We start from the raw sequence: 20,247 nt of genomic DNA, 5'->3' as shown, positions 1-20,247 counted from the left end.
TGAGCCCCTGAGCCTTGAAAGGAGTCTCTTAATAATAATGCCACTCGGGGTTGCCAACTCTGAGGCACAAAAAAAGGGTCATCTTGCTGGACCTCATATCCCACCACTTACAACCCATATACCACCTGCCCACCCCACACCCAGTGCACTGTTTTCCCACCCCACTCCAAGAACATGGTACCAGCTCAGGGGATTCCTGCTCTTGGGGCTGCCCTGGGCTTTGACCTTGCCAAGCAGGACACTGTGCTGGCCGACTGCCCCCCGCTCCCGCCTGGTGGTGACCCCTGCAGCCAGTAACTGCTCAGAGGTGACTGGGCGTGCCATCTCCCAGCTCCCCCATCCTGCTTGCTGCTCCTGAGACGTCCCTCCCAGTGACTCCCAGACACTCCAGAGCCAAATCTGCCTCTGGGCAGATGCTTCCATGATGCAGCTCCCCTCAGGACAGCCACCAGGGGCTGAGGGATCCCATGGGAACATGACTGGCAAAACCCAGGACTTTTAGTATCCCAGGACAGCTACCTAAAAGATGGATGATCTGGAGGCAAACCAGGACAACTCTCACTGTTACTGCACAGAACGCTTCTGATCTGAGATTCCTAAAGTGTTTCATGTACATTGAGCCATAGCCTCAGCTTCCGTGGAGCTGCACCATTTAAAACCAGCTGAGGGCCTGGCCCATTGTTCCATAAAACCTCTGTAAAGTAGAGAAGTACTATACCCATTTTATGGATTGGTCAAATGAGCTTTGGAGAGGGTAACTAATTGGCTTCTAGCAGTAAGTCAGGTAGAGTAGCTTCCAGGAGTACTGAATGGCTAGTTTCCTGCACTAACCACTACATAATGTTGTCACTATCAGTGCACTCCCAGGATAGATGCTTCCTAAAGTATTTGGACATCTGTATTGGAGGTTTATGACTCAGCCATGCATGTGCTCAATAGTCATATCAAGCCTACTCTTTCTTGCATAAGCTCCTCTCATAGCATCTTTTCCATATGTGAATATGAATTGTCTTTCTGTCTGCTGAGCCTGTTGTAAACATCTTATCTGCACTCCCCTTCAGCACAGATATTTGCAGAATGTGCATGTAGGGTGTCAAGGTTCCTCCCCCACTCTGAACGCTAGGGTACAGATGTGGGGACCTGCATGAAAACCTCCTAAGCTTATCTTTACCAGCTTAGGTCAAAAAGTTCCCCAGGGTAGAAAATATTCCACCCTTTGTCCTTGGATTGGCCGCTACCACCACCAAACAAATACTGGTTACTGGGGAAGAGCTGTTTGGAAACGTCTTTCCCCCCAAATACTTCCCAAAACCTTGCACCCCACTTCCTGGACAAGGTTTGGTAAAAAGCCTCACCAATTTGCCTAGGTGACTACAGACCCAGACCCTTGGAACTTAAGAACAATGAACAATCCTCCCAACACTTGCACCCCCCCCCTTTCCTGGGAAATGTTGGATAAAAAGCCTCACCAATTTGCATAGGTGACCACAGACCCAAACCCTTGGATCTTAGAACAATGAAAAAGCATTCAGTTTTCTTACAAGAAGACTTTTAATAGAAATAGGAGTAAATAGAAGTAAAGAAATCCCCTCTGTAAAATCAGGATAGTAGATACCTTACAGGGTAATTAGATTCAAAACATAGAGAATCCCTCTAGGCAAAACCTTAAGTTACAAAAAAGATACACAGACAGAAATAGTTATTCTATTCAGCACAATTTTTTTTCTCAGCCATTTAAAGAAATCATAATCTAACACATACCTAGCTAGATTACTTACTAAAAGTTCTAAGACTCCATTCCTGGTCTATCCCTTGCAAAAGCAGCATATAGACAGACCCAGACCCTTTGTTTCTCTCCCTCCTCCCAGCTTTTGAAAGTATCTTGTCTCCTCATTGGTCATTTTGGTCAGGTGCCAGCGAGGTTACCTTTAGCTTCTTAACCCTTTACAGGTGAGAGGAGTTTTCCTCTGGCCAGGAGGGATTTTAAAGGGGTTTACCCTTCCCTTTATATTTATGACATAGGGCCTTTTCTTTTGTGTCTTCAAAAAAACAAGCAAACAAACAATAATTCATTTCTTTGTTTTCTTTATCTTTCTTTCTCTCTTCAATAGCACAATGGATTTTCTGCTCTGGAATTTGTTCCTGGTGTTCCAAGCTGGAGCAAGTAGGGGACAGACTCCACACTTTTCAGGTCTGCCTTTGTCTGGCCTGACCGCCTTTGAAACAAATGTGCTCCCCCAATTCACCTCCACGCCCTCTCTCTGTCTTGGTCTCTGAGCAGCTACATTTCAGTGCTCCCAAGAGCAAGGCACATGTGCTTTGCTTTATCATGACAATCCTATATCCTGCTTCAGCGGTCCTCAGGTCATCTTTTTTCATTCTCCTTTTCTCCTCTTCCAGCTCCTCCTTTGCCTTCATCCTCCAGCATTGCTCCTGTCAGGAGCAGGTTAGGCATTCCTTGTTCTTTCATCCTGTCTGTCAAGGAGACCCACATGTGATCCTGGGTCTAGTGCAGGGTGCAGTAGCTCTGCAGCCAAGAGACTGACATGCAGCCCTGACCCAAACCTCAGTGGGGCAGGGACCAAACAGAATTGGTTGAAGTGACCCCCCCCCCCCCCGGCCAGAGGCTTGGTTTGAATTCTAGGGAAATTTTGTGATCCTTGAGAAGGGTGACCAGATAGTAAGTATGAAAAATCGGGACATAGTATGGGTGTGTGGGAAGGGGGGGAATAGGCGCTTATATAAGAAAAAGCCCCAAATACTGGGACTGTCGCTATAAAATCGGGACATCTAGTCACTCTATCCCTCAGGATAATAAAAAGATCCCTTGTGATTGGCCATTAAGATGACATTGTGGTTAGATTAATTTTCAGCTGTCTGTGGAAATAACACATTCCTTATAAAATCAATAAATATGTATTTTAAAAAGGGACAATAAGCCATCTGTCATCCAGGCATATCACAGCAGAGTCTATATTAGTCCGTCAATAGCAGAGCTGTCAAAGCCAGTTTTCAGCAGTGGAGATTTCAGTTTTTGGCATTTAACATGACAATTGTTACCCTCACCCTTATAGTACAATCATTCCCATAATTTATTGCCTGCATTAATCCTTCTGCTGTTAAAGCAAGGAGAGAAGGAATATTCCTGATGCATATTGCTTTATTTGTTGTTGCTTACAAGGATGTTTGATGAAACACTCATAATTCTGAGCCTATGAAAGCAAATCCCGTGATGAAATTGCATGATATGCCACCTCTGCCATTAACTAAAGACTTGTTTAATCCACCACAAGGTCGTCTGCCCTCACAGCACCATTGTGGATAAGTTTACCAGGTGAGGGATTTATGGTAGAGGACACATGGGGACCTTCGTGGTCCACAGAGAAAATGACAAATAATTATCTTGTCTCAGAGCACACTCAGCATCAACCTGGGTTTGATTCACCCCAAAGGCAATGGAGCCTTCTCAATCAGTTTTGTATCAGACATGGAACTTGTGCTGCAGCAGAATTTCGGTGGTGTTTTAGAGATGGTTCGCTATGTCAGTGTGGGCAGCCCCAAGCCATCACGCACATTGCTGAGGACTGCAAAATGACTCCGCTTCCTGGAAGTCTTCATGCCTTGAACATTGTTGATCAGAACTCTGTGGTTTGGCTTAATTGGATTGAATATGCCAAGTAAATATAGAGCAGATCTGTTGGGCCAGATGTGTATATGAACTGAGTAAAATAATGATCTTGAATCTTCATCTTGGGATCTCAAAGCACTTTAGTAAGAGTACTTAACAGCACCCTTTTGTGGTAGGGCTAAGTATTAAGGAGAATTGACTTTTCCAAGGCTGCTGCTGGAGTTAATGGCAGAACTGGAAATAAAACCCAGGGTTTTGATGCCCAGTTGACTGCTCCAATCATCAGACCCAACTTCCATCTTGTGATACAGGTTATTTTTTCAAAAGTCCTTTTTTCAAAGTATCAGAAAGCAGAAAGGCAATTAAATGAGCCAGAAAGGATCTCTCCACACCAAACTCAACTAGCATTTTGCATGCATGCACATTTGCCATGTATCAGTTACCATCTCATCCAGCCACTGTTTGGTAATACCTGTGCATTCCATTAAAAACAAGGTTTAATGTTCTCTAGATTTCCTTAATCCTTTTATCTGCTACATCACCATAAAGTGATTCTGAGTTGCTTCTGCCTGATTTTAGTAAAATCACTCATGCAATCAGAGAACAGCAATACCATGAGATATGTGACCAATCAGAAGTAATCTACGCAGCTCATATTTTAAATATAAGCTACTGAATATTTGCAATGAACTGTTTGTGGTCAGTTCCCAAAGTAATTATAAATACATTGGGAAATAAATCTTGGAAAACTGATTTTTAAGTGAATGAATTTTTGAATGATTTATGTGTTGTCAGCTCTAAAAAGGTGGTGGATCTCATAAGGTGGATCTCATAAGATCATAAGGATCTCTTAATGAGTACTGATGAGGAGCCAGTGTTTGTGGTTCATATTGGTATAAATGATTTAAAGAGCTGTCGGAGATAAATTCTGGAAGCTTAGCTTAGTTTACTAGAAAAATGTCCAAAGTCCAGAGTCTCTACGGTAGCTTTCTCTGCAATGAGTTTAGTTCAACATGCAGGATTAAGGACTTTTAGCACACTAATCACAGTGGGAATAACTGGGAAAGGCAGAGCCTATAAAGAAGAGGTGGACTCCCCTTTAATCAAAGTGGAACTAGACTGCTGGCACAGAAAATGGACATGGTTGGGGAATTATTTCAACTAGGAGTTTGGAGAAAAGCTGGCAGGCGCTTAGGCCAGACAAAGCCAGCTACTAAGGATGTCAGTAATGAAAGGATATCTCTGTGTTCAGTGAAAGATAATACAGAAATTGAAGTTGAACTGAGGGTGGGGGAAAGATGAGTTGGAAGTAAATTTCAGTAAACTTGCAGGCTATCAGATTGAGGCTATCCCTATGCTGCAGTGAGAGGTGGGATTGCAGCTCACGTAGGTATCTATACTCCCGCTAGTTTTAATCTAGCTCGCGCCACTTAAAACATAAGGAAACACATGGTGGTGTGAGGTTCAGAGGGAGATGTCCAAGCTTACACGGAGCCCTGGGTAAAGGCTCACGTTGCAAGCTGAAGCTTGTGGCACTGTGTCTGCCGTCACTCATCGGTTTGCATTATGCATGTAGCCAAAGAAGCCTAATAAAAATGGGTACAATGAAAAATTTGACCCCAAGCCTGCAAACATATATGTGCTTATCTTTTTTATTATATTCTACATTATATGTAAGGAAAACACAGTTATGAAAGAGTAAGCTCTATTTTGGCTTTTATACATTATCGTCACCAGAGTTGCTAACTTAAAATTAAGCATGTGGTTAAGGGTTATGCTGAATAGTGATGGATTTACTAAGGGATTTACAGTTAAGTCAGGCTTAACTGCTCTACTGAATCAAGGTATACAGGGCCAAACGAAAGAGAGATCTAATCCACTGTCAGACCTGTTTATTAAAGATGTGATAAGCCTATTAGATAGGTGCCAATTTTATCAGATGTTATGGGGTGTTACAGGAATCTTATAATGCACCTCTGTGGCCTGTGTTATGCAGGAGGTCAGACTAGATGTTCACAATGTGCCCTGATGGCCTTATCATCTTTGAAATGTAAGAACGGCCATAATGGGTCAGACTTATGGTCCATCTAGCCCAGTATCCTGTCTTCTGACAGTGGCTAGTGCCAGAAGCTTCAGAGGGAATGAAAAGAACAGGGAAACGATCAAGTGATCCATCCCTTATCGTTAGGGCCCTACCCAAATTCACGGTCATGAGAAACGCGTCACGAACTGTGAAATCTGGTCTTTTGTGTGCTTTTACCCTAGACTGTACAGATTTCACAGGGGAGACCAGCCCAAAAGGGAGTTGCAGGGGGATCACAGGGTTACCTTAGGGGGGTCGTGGTGCTGCCTTCAGAGCTGGGTGGCTAGAGAGTGGCAGCTGTTGGCCGAGCGCCCAGCTCTGAAGACGGCGCCCCGCCAGCGCAGAACTAAGGGTGGCAACACCACACCGTACCAGGCCATCCATCCTGCTGCTGGCGGGGGCTCTGCCTTCAGCCCTGGGCTCCCGCTGGCTACTCTCTGGTTGCCCAGCTCTGAAGGCAGCGCCCCCACCAGCAGCAGCTCAGGAGAAAGGGTAGCAGTGCCGCAACCCCCCCCCCCCCACAATAATCTTATGACGATCCACGCCCCCCCTACACACACACACACACACACACAACTCCTTTGTGGGTCAGGACCCCTACAATTACAACCCTGTGAAATGTCAGCCTTAAATAGCTGAAATCATGAAATTTATTATTTTTAAAATCCTATGACTGTGAAGTTGACCAAAATGGACCATGAATCCAGTCTCAGCATCTAGTCAGTGATTTGGGGACACCCAGAACATGGGGTTTTGTCCCTGACCATCTTGATTAATAACATCCATGAACTTCTTATTCTGTTTTTGAACCCAGTTATACTTTTGGCCTTCAAAACATCTCATGGCAAGTAATTCCACAGGTTGACTGTGCCTTGTGTGAAGAAGTACTTCCTTTGGTTTGTTTTAAACCTGCTGTTTAAGGTTTGTTTTAAACATTTCATTGGATGACCCTTGGTTTTTGCGTTATGTGAAAGGGTAAAGAGCAATTCCTTATTCACTTTTTCCACACCACTCGTGATTTTATAGAACTGTATCATATCTCTCCCCCGCCCTTAGTTGTCTCTTTTCTAATCTGAACAGTCCCAGTCTTTTAGTTTTTCCTCATATGGAAGCTGTTCCATACCCGTAATCATTTTTGTTGCCTTCCTCTGTATCTTTCTGGGAGATGAGGAGGCCAGAACTGCATGCCGGATTCAATATATGGGCGAATCAGAGACACATGAAGTACCATTATGATATTTTCTGTTTTATCTTTCCCTTTTCTAATGGTTCCTAGCATTTTGTTAGATTTTTTGACTGTTGCTGCTGCACACTGAGCATATGTTTTCAGAGAGCTATCCATGATGACTCCAAGATCTCTTTCTTGAGTGGTAACAGCTAATTAGACCACCATGCTCATGTTTTCCAATGCTCATGATTTCATGTTTATCAATATTGAATTTCATCGGCCATTTTGTTGCACACTCACTTGTGAAATCCCTTTGTAAATCTTCGCTGTCAGCTTTGGACTTATCTGGAGTAATTTTGTATCATCTGCAAACTTTGCCACCTCACTGTTTACCCCTTTTCCCAGATCATTTATGAATATGTTGAACAGCATAGGTCCCAGTACAGATACTTGGAGGTCCTGCTATTTGCATCACTCCACTGTAAAAACCGGTGATTTATTTCTGCCCTTTGTTTCCTGTGTTTAACCAGTTACTGATCCATGAGAGGACCTTCCCTCTTATCCCATGACTGTTTACTTTACCTAAGAGCTCTTGGTGAGGAACCTTGTCAAAGGTTTCATGAAAGTTCAAGTACACTATATTCACTAGATCATCCTTGTTCACCTGCTTGTTGATTCCCTCAAAAAATTCTAATAGAGGCGAGGCACGATTTCCCTTTAGAAAAGCCAAGTTGACTACTCCCCAACATTGTACTTATCTATGTGTTTGGTAATTCTGTTCTTTACCAATGTTTCAGCCAATTTGTCTGGTACTGAAGTTAGGCTTACTTGTCCGTCATTACCAGGATCACCTCTGGAGCCCTTTTAAAAAATTGGCATTACATTAGCTGATCCTCCAGTCAGCTGTTACAGAGGCTGATTTAAGTGATAGATTAGTAGTTCTGCAGTTCCATATGCGAGTTCCTTCAGAACTCTTGGGTGAATACCATTTGGTTCTGGTGACTTATTATGGTTTAATTTATCAATTTGTTCCAAAACCTGCCTCAACTGATACCTCAATCTGGGACATTTCCTCAGATTTGTCACCTAAAAGAATGGATCAGATGTGGGAATCTCCTTCACTTTCTCTGCATTGAAGAATGATGCAAAGAATCCATTTAGCTTCTCCGCTTTCTGGAGTGCTCCTTTAGTACTGTGATCGTCCAGTGACTCCACTGAGTGTTTGGCAAGCTTCCTGCTTCTGATGTACTTAAATAAATGGCCCGAGCACTGATTCACCAAAGCACATGCTTAAATGTTTAGATGAATAGGGATAGTTTTAAGTATGTGCTTAAAATAAAGCAACCATTTAAGTGCTTTGCTAAATCTGGGTCTTAGCTTAAAACTCTGGTGATGATAATGGAAGAACCAGAATGGGGTCCAGCTTGCTCCCCATACCTGTGTTCTTGAATATATTTTTAAAAATGATAACAAAGGAACAGTGAAGCATGTATGTAGGTGTTTGCAGGCTCAGAGCCATCTCTTGGACTGCTGAGATTGTTCCCATTTTTATTTAACTCCCAGGCCTGACAGGTTTCATAGAGAATGTAAAATTGGTTCCAGCTGCAGTGGCTGAGAGATACAGAGTTTGGAATTGTGTGGGAAAGTTGAAAAGCTGTTTCTTAAGCACTCAGGAAGATGGGAAAAGGGGAAAGCAGGGAAGAGATGGTGTCACAGGGTGGCTAGCCCTTTAAGGGGAATTGGGCCCAGCCCCACCTGTTAAAGATCAGCTACCTCTCAGCTGAGACTGATCAGCTAGTGATCAGTTGATTATAAAAGCCACCAAGTAACCCAGTTGGGGGGAGAGAGCTAGTATGATCCATGTAGTCTCCTGCAGGAGACCCTGGGTAGAGCATTGGGAAACAGATTGGCTTTGGGGGACGGGGTTGGGCAAGTGACTAGTCGAGTGGGAATCTGTAGGGAACAGAGTGGCCCCTACAGAAGACCCTGTATTATGGGGGCTTGACTGATGTGCTGAATTTGTGTTATTTGGAGGAATTAAAGCTGAAGCCCTGAGGAGAAGGGTCTGAACTGGACTCTGAATGTCATTTCAGTTCTCCCTCGACTGAGGAGACAGGCTGGCAGCTGTAAGAATGGACATGATGATCAACTGATAAAATGCTGTAAAAAATGAGAGCCCTGGTCAGAGAGAGAGTTGATGATCTGAAAAGTGTGTTTAGCTGGAGGAGAAACATGGGGACCCTTCATCAAGTGGGCGTGTTTCCAGTGGGGTCCCACAGGGGTTGGTTCTTGGCCCTTTGCTTCTTAACCTTTTTATCAATGACCTGGAAGAAGACATACAAGCATCACTGAGAAAGTTTATAGATGACAAAACAACTGGAAGGGTGGTAAATAACGAAGAGGACAGGTGACTGACACAGAGCAATGTGGATTGCTTGGTAAACTGGTAAAACTTTATTTTAATACAGCTAAATGTAAATGTATATATTGAGGAACAAAGAATGTACACAAAGAATGATTTAAGGACTGGGGAAAATGTGTCTTAGAGTATTAGACTCAAAGAGCTCAATCTATTGAGCTTACTTACACGATGGAGGACTCTTTCCTGGGAAACTGTGACTCTGGAAAAGATTTGGGGGCTGTGGTAGATAATCCATTGAACATGAGCTCCAACTGCGACGCAGTGGCCAAAAGAGCTGAAGCAATCCTGGGATGCATAAACAGAGGAAGCTCAAGTAGGAGTAGAGAGGTTCTTTTATCTTTATATTTGGCACTGGCATGACATTGCTGGAGTACTGTGTTCAGTTCTGTGCCCACAAGTCAAGAAAGACGTTGATAAATGAGAGAGGGTTCAAAGAAGAGCCATGAGAATGCTAATAACACGTCTGTTAGTGATAGACTCTAAGAGCTCAAGCTATTTAGCTTATAAAAGAATTTAAGGGGTGACTTAGTTACAGTCTATAAATATCTACTGGGGAACTGATATTTAATAATGGGCTCTTCAGTCTAGCAGAGAAAGGCATAACACAATCCAATGGCTGGAAGTGGAAGCTAGACACGTTCAGACTGGAAATGAGGCATACATTTTTGAGAATGAAGGTAATTTATCCTTGGAACAATTTACCAAGGGTTGTGGTATATTCTCTATCACTGACCATTTTTAAATCAAGATTGGATGTTTTTCTGAAAGATCTGCTTTAGATAAAATTTGGGTTAGTTTCATGACCTGTGTTAAACAGGAGATCAGACTAGAGTAACACAGTGGTCCCTTCTGGCCTTGACCTCTTTATGAATATATGTGTTTCATAGAGAATGAGGAAAGGGGTTGGGGAATGCACCATTTTGAACTGTCAGTGATGTGTGCATGAAGAACTCCAACAAGACAGCTCACCCTATCCCCAAGAAGCTAATCAGAAAAGAGCCAGATGGTACTTAGGAATCATGTCCCTCATGGGGTGAGGATTGTAACTCTCAAGTGATGTCAGTTTCAGTAATTACATTTGGGAACATTTTAAATGCCTCAGTGAAACACTGTAGCATCTTTTAAAAACTGCCTTAAGGAGCACAGCCTTTCTCTGAGAAGTGACTGCAAAAGTGGAATTACGGAGTTCTGTGTTTAGTGCTTATAAATCGTTACAAAATCAAAGTTTCTCTGTGTACAAGGAAAATAAGTTTCAAACTACTAACCTAGCCATGGATCTGCAGGCCAAGATGGGCTCTTTCTGGCAAGTGCATCATATCAGTAATAAAGATTCGGTAGCCCAGTTTCTGCCCACATTTACGCCTGCTGAGATTCTGTCCCCCCAGTCACTCACAATCCTGTTGCTTTTAAAAGAGATGCACAGGTTTGACTTATGGCAGAATTTGGCCCTACAAATGGAATTCAGTTAACAAGTGTGGTCTTTGAGGCAGAATAACATCTAACTCACTTTCCTATAGATCTCACAGAGCTAATGGAAGAAAAAAATAATAAACAGTGATTTATTACAAATGTGATCAAATATGATGTTGAGATCCTCAAGGGCTGTAAATCAGTACACTGCCACTGAGGCCAGTGGAGAGATCTGACTTACACCAGAGGAGGATCTAGCCTTAGCTCAGAGATGGTCCAAAAAATTGGGATGGTCAAAAATGAAAACCTGTTTTTTCCAAAAAAATAAAAAGAAGAAACAGTTTTGAATTGTTTTCATTTGGAAGGAATCGAAAGAGATCCATTTCCCCTGCAAAAAATGTTTCACAATTGTGTTTTTCAGTTTGAAAGAATATTTATTTCATCAAACTGGCTTTTGTATATTTTATTAAAAGCCAAATGAAATCTCGATAAAAGCACTTTGATAAAATTGTTGATCACATTTTGATTCATTTAAAAAATAAAAATAATTTTTTTCACAAGAAGTGAAAATTGAGAAAATGTTGACAATCTTCAACCAAAAATATGTTTTCATAAAATGGCGATTTTTCCTGAGACAAATTGGTCTTTGAAATATTTTGACCAGTTCTACTCTCAGTAAATTCTGAATAGTCCTACTCAGTTTCGTAAAAGTGTCATTAGTGCAAACAGTGGTTAACATTAACATGTCAGCTATGATAACTATTTAAGTGTTAGCAAAAGTTATTTTCTATTCTTGGTACAGACCCAGTGCATGACTAACTCTTGGGAAGTGGAGACTTCAAGGACCACTACAGTAATCCCTTTACAGTGATCCCAGAATGGTTGAGTCTCAAATCAGTGAAGTTTGGCTGGTCAGCAGGAACCATAAAATGGCGCAAAAATATTTGTTTAGTTTACATGGATAATACTTGCAGGGCCTTGTTCTGTCCAGTTGACTATTAATTTGTTTTTTACTTTCACAAGGCTTTTCTGACTATAAATAGAATGAGAACAGAGAGCTTTCCCTTTTCTCTTGGCCATGCAGACGTCCTCAGGTTAGTGTAACCTAAAGCATGAAAGCTCTGGTCAGCAAAATGGAATTTCATAATTTTAGTTTGAAACAAGCGATAGATGGAGCCTACAGAAAATGTGAAGCAGACATCAGCATAGATAGGGCACAAGAAAATGTGTACACGTAACCTGCAAATGACGACAAAAACTGGGGGTTGTGCCCTTTTTTCCACCTTTTGGATATATAATGCATCAAACACCTTTCTCAAGTCTAAGAAAAGAACTAGCCTCCTTTTCAACACTTCTTCCTACCCATATCAACCAATAAGTGTCCCCATTATAGATGCAGGAACCCTTCTGCCTCCCTTCCTGCCAATTTTCCCTCTGTCACAGAGCTGTCATAACTATGGCCCTTGCGCTTTCCCACTATGTCCTGATCTCTGATCCAAGCACATCATAGGTGCTTACCTATGCAATTGTCTTTACCGTGACAGCACCCGGCATTAACACAGTCACTACCCAGGCTCTGTAATGTCATCTTTTAAAATAAAATAGTGCAGCTGGTGTTACAGAGCTAAAGAGACACAAAATTTGATTACCCAGAGTCTTATTTATTTAAATTCCAGGTTACCTTTTCCCTGTGGCGATCATAAATTTTTATAAAACCCAATATCGATGGAAATATTTGTGATTAATTTTTAAATTTCCATTTGAAACATTAAAATAAAATAGAGAGATGTTTCTCATCAGGGCTTGACATCTAAACATTGAAGCGTTGTGCTACTATGTGAAAACTTGGAGAATGACAAGGAATCAAACTGAAACTGACTAGTGTATTTTTATCATTTGGGATGAGAGAGATGGGGGGAGGGGGGAGGGGGGAAGAAAACAGCCTAAACAGTGAAAGGCAAAACAAATTTTTTAAAATTCTTTACTATTCAACCATTCTTGTGTCTTATGACAATGGTAAGAAAATGTCTCCGAAAAATATTTGATTTCTGTGTCCCTTTAGACACTGCGTCATGCCAGTGTCCCCTGCCTCTTGTTCCCTGACAATAAGAACAAAGGGATTTCCATTCCACATCAAACCCACAGTTCATCTAGTCCATTTTTCTCCAACATTATGCCAGCTGTGTCACAGAAGGGTGTAAAAAACCATGCAGTAAGTTGCTATAGAATAAACCGCCCACAGAAATAGCTTCCTCCTCACCCCAATAGTTAGAGGCTGCCTTATTCCCTGAAGCTTGATGATTTATATCTCTTCCCAAACTCTTGCTAATTATTTACCATTGTAACTCTGTTATAGCCAAGGGGAAGACATGCTAGGATGGATTCTCAACAGGTGTAAATCAGCATAGATCCATTGAAACCAATATAGCTGAACTGATTTGTGCCAGCTGAGAATCTGGCCCACTGTCTGCCTCTTTAGGCCATGGTTATCAACTACCATGGTTGCAAACGTGTCATGTAGTGAACATATCCACATTACTAATGGCTGGGACTTCACGTTGTTCCTTGCTAATTCAGAGATAAGGTGTCTGGTCCCCAGACAATGTGACATATGGGGGTGGAGGGAAAGACCCAGTGATGAAAAGTGGTTTCTAGAAGCACCAGTCCACTGCCAACACACAATAATTTATGTCTGTGCTCCTTTTACCATCCTTTGTACTAAATAAATAAAAAAGCAGGGGATGTAATCAACGAGTTCCCTAATGAGCCAAGATGAATTGTTCTGTATCGATGATGACAGCAAATTCACTAAATGAATTGCAATTTGGGAACCTTATGAATTCATCAAAGCATGACTGCTTGGCTGGCTACTTAATCGCCTGTTACGATCTTCCTCCTCCCCCGGCACCCCATCCTGGTTGCCTTTGTCAGCAGTATCTGTAATTGAAAAGCTCCCTGTAGCCTTTAAGACTGTGAATTCATGAGGAACAGGTTGTGGTTGTTGGGTTTTTTAATTTAATATATACATATGTATTGCTAGAGACTGGCAATTGCAGCTCTTCTGGGCGCTCACAATTTACTATGCATCAGACCACCAAAAAACCTCAGGAAGAGACTATCTTAGCTGTGTTTAATGCAGAATGAATATTAATTAGGGACTCAATCCAGTAAGATGCTGAGCACCTTCAACTGTCTCTGAAGTCAGAGAATCACAGTCAGTGCATGTTTGACTCCCGCAAATATACTGCCTGGAAAGATGATACCCCAAACTGTAGCTTCATCGGACCTTGCAAGAAGTGAAGTCTAAGGACAGGCCCAATGAGAGATTTCCAGGAAAAAAAATATCCATGTACCGTGAAAAGCGGTGGGGGTGATTCACTTGGTGGCTCCGAGGACGTGGGGACTAGAATTCAGGCCTGCAGAGCTAGGGATGGCTGATGTTCGCACAGTGCCACTAGGAAACCATGCTTAGCCCCATCTATGGAGTACTGTGGGAAATAGGAATTACTGTCCAAGAGACCCAGAATGACAGAACCTTGCAGCTCTCTGATTGACCAACCACTCTGTTTAACCCTGGAGGGTGCCATAGGAAGTTGTCTGGGCAACAACACAGACTTTGGGCCTGCCGTGACTCCAAACCTCAACTGTTCTCCTGATCTCTGGTCCCTGATCCCAGCCTGACCCTTGCTTCCTGACTCTAACCTAGTACTTCCTCTGATGTCCAGTCACTGACACTTGCTTACTGAACCTGGCTCAAGTGATTCCTCTGCCCCTGTTCACCAACTACCGTCTCTGACATGTGGACTCACAGCCCAACTGTGACCACTAGGAGAGACTGCCTGTGCCCCTGTCCTTTACAATTTGTCCAAACTCACTTCTGACCTCCTCCGTGGGAGCCCCTTAAAAGGGATTTGGGAAGGGCGGGTATACCCACTAGACCCCATGAGGTACCAGATCTTCAGGATCAGGTCACACAACTCCATACTGAGAACCATCTGCTGCGGTCTCAAGTGGCGTAGCTCCTAGCAGAAAACCAGACACTGCAGCTAGCATAGTCCCAAGAAGAGTATTCCGTGCTCTGGGCTCAGGTTGGTCCACTGCCCACTGAAGAGGGACCTGCAATACCTGAATGTTGTGATGGGAACTGCCAGAAGGTCAGGAGATTCCTGAACCAATACTGTCTCCTCTTCCTGCTCCACCTTTGAATATACCCCATTGACCAGGGCAGAGTGATCAGTTTGCTAGCTGGAGAAATACTGAATTGGGCCTCTCCCCTGCTGGGGCAGGACAGCCCAGAGTTAATAGACAGGAACACCTTCCTATAAGCATTTTCCACAATTTTTGACAACCGTCATCTCACTTGCTTAGCAGAAGCTGCACTAGAAAGGTTCCAGCAAGGACAAGGCCCGGCTGCCTGTATGCTGCGCGGTTCCATTGAACTGCAGCTGACATTGAGTGGAACAAGGTAGCCCAAATGCATAATTTTTGGTGTGAACTTAGTGAGGAAGTAAAGGAGGAGCTATCCTGCATTGAGACCTAACCCACTGGGATGCTTTCATTGACTTGTCTCTCTGCATCAGCATCTGGATGCATGAGCAAAAGGATGTGAGGGGAGGCACCCTGCCACCATTTTGCCAATTCTTTACACCAAAAACCGCAGGGCTCAATCATGAACTGATGCAGTTGATCTGGGCCACTGTTGCTTGACCCTGGAAGAAAAGGAACAGTGAAAGCACAATAACCTCTGCTTTTATTACGGTGCACCTGGACATGCCATCACCTGTTGTGAACCTTGACCTGCAAGGAATCGGGAAACAAGCAAGCCCAAGCCATATGGGGGGGCAACCTGTGCACCACTAGGGCACTATATTCCGTAACTACCCCCAACCCTCAAGAAAAAAACTGATCGGGGACAAATAGGTCCTCCCCACACTTCCAAGTATGAATAAAGTTATGTACCATGGATGTGGCCAAACCAGTTTCCCTCTCAGTGGGCCCTGATCAACTTTAGGACTACTGATAACTTTATAGATACTAAAGCCGCTCAAGCTCTACAAATCTCCCACTGTTTAAAGCCTATATCAGTCCTCATAGAGATGAATAATGGGTCCCTCCTGTCCTCGGGGCTACTAACACAGGAAACCATACTCCTAGAGGCTATAATCCAGGGTCATTGGGAAATGCTACATGAAGTGAGCTGTAGCTCACGAAAGCTCATGCTCAAATAAATTGGTTAGTCTCTAAGGTGCCACAAGTACTCCTTTTCTTTTTGCTACATTTCAGTGTGATCCATTCTCCACACTTACCCCTAATTCTCTCCATCTTCTGGCTGGAGCAGCATGACCCTTGCATCTCCTAGAAATAAAAGAGTATCAACTTCCCTTGTGAATACTGCTGAAGGGTCTGCCTGCATGCAGCCAGCTTCAATTCTTTGGTTCTGGGATCCTGCAACTGATCAGAAGGGAGAACACCTGCGGGTGAACTCCAGATGGTGATGGTTAGCTAGAAGGAGTCACTTCCAAGTCTGATTCCTCATTCCATGAAAAGTATTGGGATTATGTGGACATTTTTTAAAAGAAAAATGCAGAGATGCTACCTCCACACTTGGACTACAACTTCCCCATAGAAATGGGTCCATACTCTGTCAGAGGCATGGTCCACAGCAGATGTTGCACCCCTGTGCTGCCTACTCCCAAAAATTCAGCACTGCCAAATGGAATTATGAGATAGTACATAAGGAAATACTTTCAATTGAACCAGCCTTTAAAGAGTGGTGCCATAACCTCAAGGGATCCCGATACCCAGTGCAAGTCTTTTGATGACCATAAGAACCTTGAATATCTATGGAATGTTCAAGCCTTGAACCAAAGACATTATCCTTCTCTCAGTTGAATTTTCTAATCACCTGTTGCCCAGGAATAGGAAAGCAGACACCCTATCCTGAAAGGGGAAATACTACCGAGAGGTCAAGGACCCTACCCAAGAATGACCCTATCTCCTAAAAGCTCACAACTTCCTTAGTGCTAAGATTAACCAAGGCCTTCTTGATCTTATCTGATCTTCTTCGAAGGCTGACCCATTAACTTAGTCTGAGCAAGCGAGAGCCAGAACCAAAATGCAATGCTCCATACAGGGTGGGATCATCTACCTTGATGGGTGCATATACATTCCAGTGCTCCTCCCTGGCTAGAAGAGCTGCTTCTCTGCCATGACACTCCTTTGGCTGGACAACTTGGACTAGGGTAACACTTATGACCAGTGTGCTCACACCAAGATGCCCTGTGCTAAGCCCCTCAATGCCCTAGTACCCCTGGAGACCCAGCCTAGACACTGGGTCTCCATCACCAGGGACTTCATAGTGGAACTCCCTGACTCTTGTGGTCACACAGTGGTCTTTACAGTTGTAGACCAACTGACCAAAATTGTGCACTTCGTCCCCTGTAATAACCTGCCCTCTGCTGACACAATGGTGTGACTCCTAGTGCTTCATTTGTCTGTCTTCATGGGCTTCGAAACATGTCACCTTGAACCAAGGCCTCCAGTTTGTCTCAAGCTTTTGCCTTGAAGTGGTCCTGCTAATGGATGTTTGTACTTTTACCTCCTCCATGTACCATCCCCAAACAGATGGGCAGATGGAGAGGGTGAACCAAGTGTTAGAGCAATACCTATACCATTGAGATAACTGGTTATCCCTCCTTCCTTATGCCAAGTTCTCATACAATAACACTGACCGTGCCTCCATAGGGCAGAGTCCCTTATTTGAAAACTATGGTTTTCAGCTGTCCTTGTTAGTCGCCTCTTCAAACCCAGCAGCTGCTGACTAGATCCAACAAATTCACCATATCCAGGAGGAGCTTAAGGGTCACCTAGAAGACGCAAAAACAGACAAGCAATATGCAAAATTGCCCAGCTATCGTGAAATCCCCAGCTATCATGGTTGGTCAAATTGTCTGGCTTGCCGCAAAACTCCTCCATACAAACAGGCCTTCCTGCAAGTTAGACAACCAGTTACGTGGGCCCTTCCAGATTTGTCAGCAAATCAACCCCATCACATTCAAATTGCAGGTCTCTCAATCTCTTAGGGTACATCCTGTTTTCAAGATATCCCTCTTGAAGCCTTACGCAGAGGATCCCTCTCCTGGTGGGTCGCAACAGCCACCCTCACCAGTCCAGGTCCAAGGGAAGGAGGAATATATAGTCCACGCTATCCTGGACTCTAGACTGTAGTGGGGGAGACTGTACTATCTCATTGACTGAGAGGGCTAGGGTCCTAAAGAATGCTCCTTGGAATCCATTGCCCATGTTCATGCCTCTGTTCTAGTAAAAGGATTTCATCAAGACCCCTTGGATAAATGAGGCCCAGCATCCACTCAGAGGAAGAGCACCCCTTAAGATGGTGGATAATATGAGGATGTGGGGACTAGAACCTGGGCCTGCAAAGTCTGGGATGGCCGATATTTCCACAGTGCGAGTGGGACGCCAGGCACAGCTATATCTAGGGAGCACCTTGGAGAATAGTCACCGCAGGAAGTACTGTCCAAGGGAGCCAGAATGACAGTACCCTGTGTCCCTCTGATTGGCCAACCACGCTATTTAACCCTGCAAGGTGCCCCAGGAACTTGTCTGGGCAATGATAGAGACTTCAGGCCACTTGTGACTCCAGACCTCACTTTGCATCCTGATCTCTGGTCTGTGATCCCAGCCTGATCCTGACTCTTGACTCCTGACTCTAGCTTGGTGCTATCTCTGGTCTCAGGTCTCCGACTCTGGCCTGACTCGGACCCTGATTCCCGCTGCCTGTTTCTAGCCTGGTACTACCGCTGATCTCCAGTCCCCAACCCAGCCTGGCTTTTACTTGACTCTTGCTTATTGAACCCAGCTCTAGCAATTCCTCCGACCCGACCCTCCAACTATTGCCCCTGATGTTTGGACCCCAACCAACTGTTACCGCTAGGCCAGACCCCCTACACCCCAGTCCCCTAGTGGGCACATTTTTCTCTGAGTCCCCCTGGGACCATGCCCGGAGGTGCTGCGTTCTTAGCAGACATTAAAACAGGGACCTGATCACTTAATGGCTGTTAAGTCTCTCAGCATTTTTGAAATAGTAGCAGCATCAGCCCTCGTGCCCTGTCCAGAATTCCATTCTGGCTATTTAAAATCGTTCCTTCTGAAGCATCATCCATTGGAGAAAACAATTCTTCTCTCTCTATATATAGCAGCTGTGTGATCTTCCTAGTACAGAATTGCTGCTCTGTTCCACACCAGAAGGGGCTGCCTTTTTGAAGTGGGGGGGCATGATTTTTTTTTTTAGATTCACTCTGTAATGCTCCTTGAGATTCTTCTGGATGAAAGACACTATGAACAGCAAAGCTTTATTTACAACATCAACACTACAAACAGTATAGTATCTCTAATTTAACTGTACAGCTCTGATGGCTGACAAGTGGATGGGACTTAGGAAGAAATTTGTAGAACCTAACAAATGGGATACTTCCAAATTCCCCTGTGTGCCTCTCAGTCTATATGCATGCTGTATCGCTGAATAGTGGTGTGTATTTGTGTGTGAATAGCTGTTAAATGTACACATAAAATCAAAGGTCAAGAAAAATAGAGATTTGACCTTGCAGCAGCCGAAGATGATACTCAAGTATATTACTCTGTGTTCTGCTACCGTTATTGCTAATGAGCTTATTCATTGCAAGGCCCTATGTTGCTGTGTTCACTTGCATTTTCAGAACTACCGTATCTCCCAGATATGTGTGTCTTGTAGGGAGGAAAAAGTCTTGATCCATCTGCCAAGTCTGGCTGAGTTTTAGGAATTAGTTAAACAACAATAAACAAACAGTTACGGTTAGTAAACTCAGATCAATGTAATTTGGTAGCAGTTTACATGGAAGTAGAATCAATTCCTCTTACAGTGGGAAGGCGAGCATAGACACTCAAAATTCCAGTTGGAAGATCTTCATGCATTCACCACTTAGCCGTCTCTCCTGAGGGATTTCCTCTGTCTCCATGGCATGTGGATTATGAGGGGTGTCTCTCATTATTGTAAATTAAGGATGTCACAAAATGTGAATTAGTCAGCTGGAAGCTATCGCATCATCATGTATGATATACAAAAAAAAGATCAATACCATTATCCCTTCCAGCACCTCTTTTGGTTGTATCCCACATTTTGGGTCTCTTGCCATTTTAGGTCTTGCCACACTTGACCTGTAATAGGAATTGTATGGACTAATGCATTCTCCTACATGCCAAGAAAGCCACCAGCTGCTGTTAAAATCTGCTTGCTGTGTGGGGACATGTTAGCATCAGTTCTGAAGGAGGCTATTTGCCAAGTATCTCTGCCAGAAGTGAAAGCATTAACTATTTGAAAGTGTGTGTGTGTATGTAGACAAAAACATATGTGCATATATGACTCTTAATGGACCTAGGGTCAATATTAGCGGTAATATAGTGCCCAAGGGATAAATTAAGCTATTGAGATTGTCATATCTTACCTGAAGTTTGAAGACGTGTATAATCAAAAGAACTGT

General features: G+C 43.5%; 1 protein-coding gene across 6 annotated transcripts in view; it reads left to right on the top strand.

Moving 5' to 3' along the window:
- CNTNAP5 (contactin associated protein family member 5) overlaps positions 1-20,247 on the top strand; it is a 419,241-nt gene that overhangs the window by 259,524 nt on the left and 139,470 nt on the right. The window lies entirely within an intron of this gene.

The sequence above is a fragment of the Lepidochelys kempii genome, chromosome 11 (assembly GCF_965140285.1).
Source record: "Lepidochelys kempii isolate rLepKem1 chromosome 11, rLepKem1.hap1, whole genome shotgun sequence".
NCBI lineage: Eukaryota > Metazoa > Chordata > Testudines > Cheloniidae > Lepidochelys > Lepidochelys kempii.
This window is presented reverse-complemented; position numbering and strand designations above follow the sequence as displayed.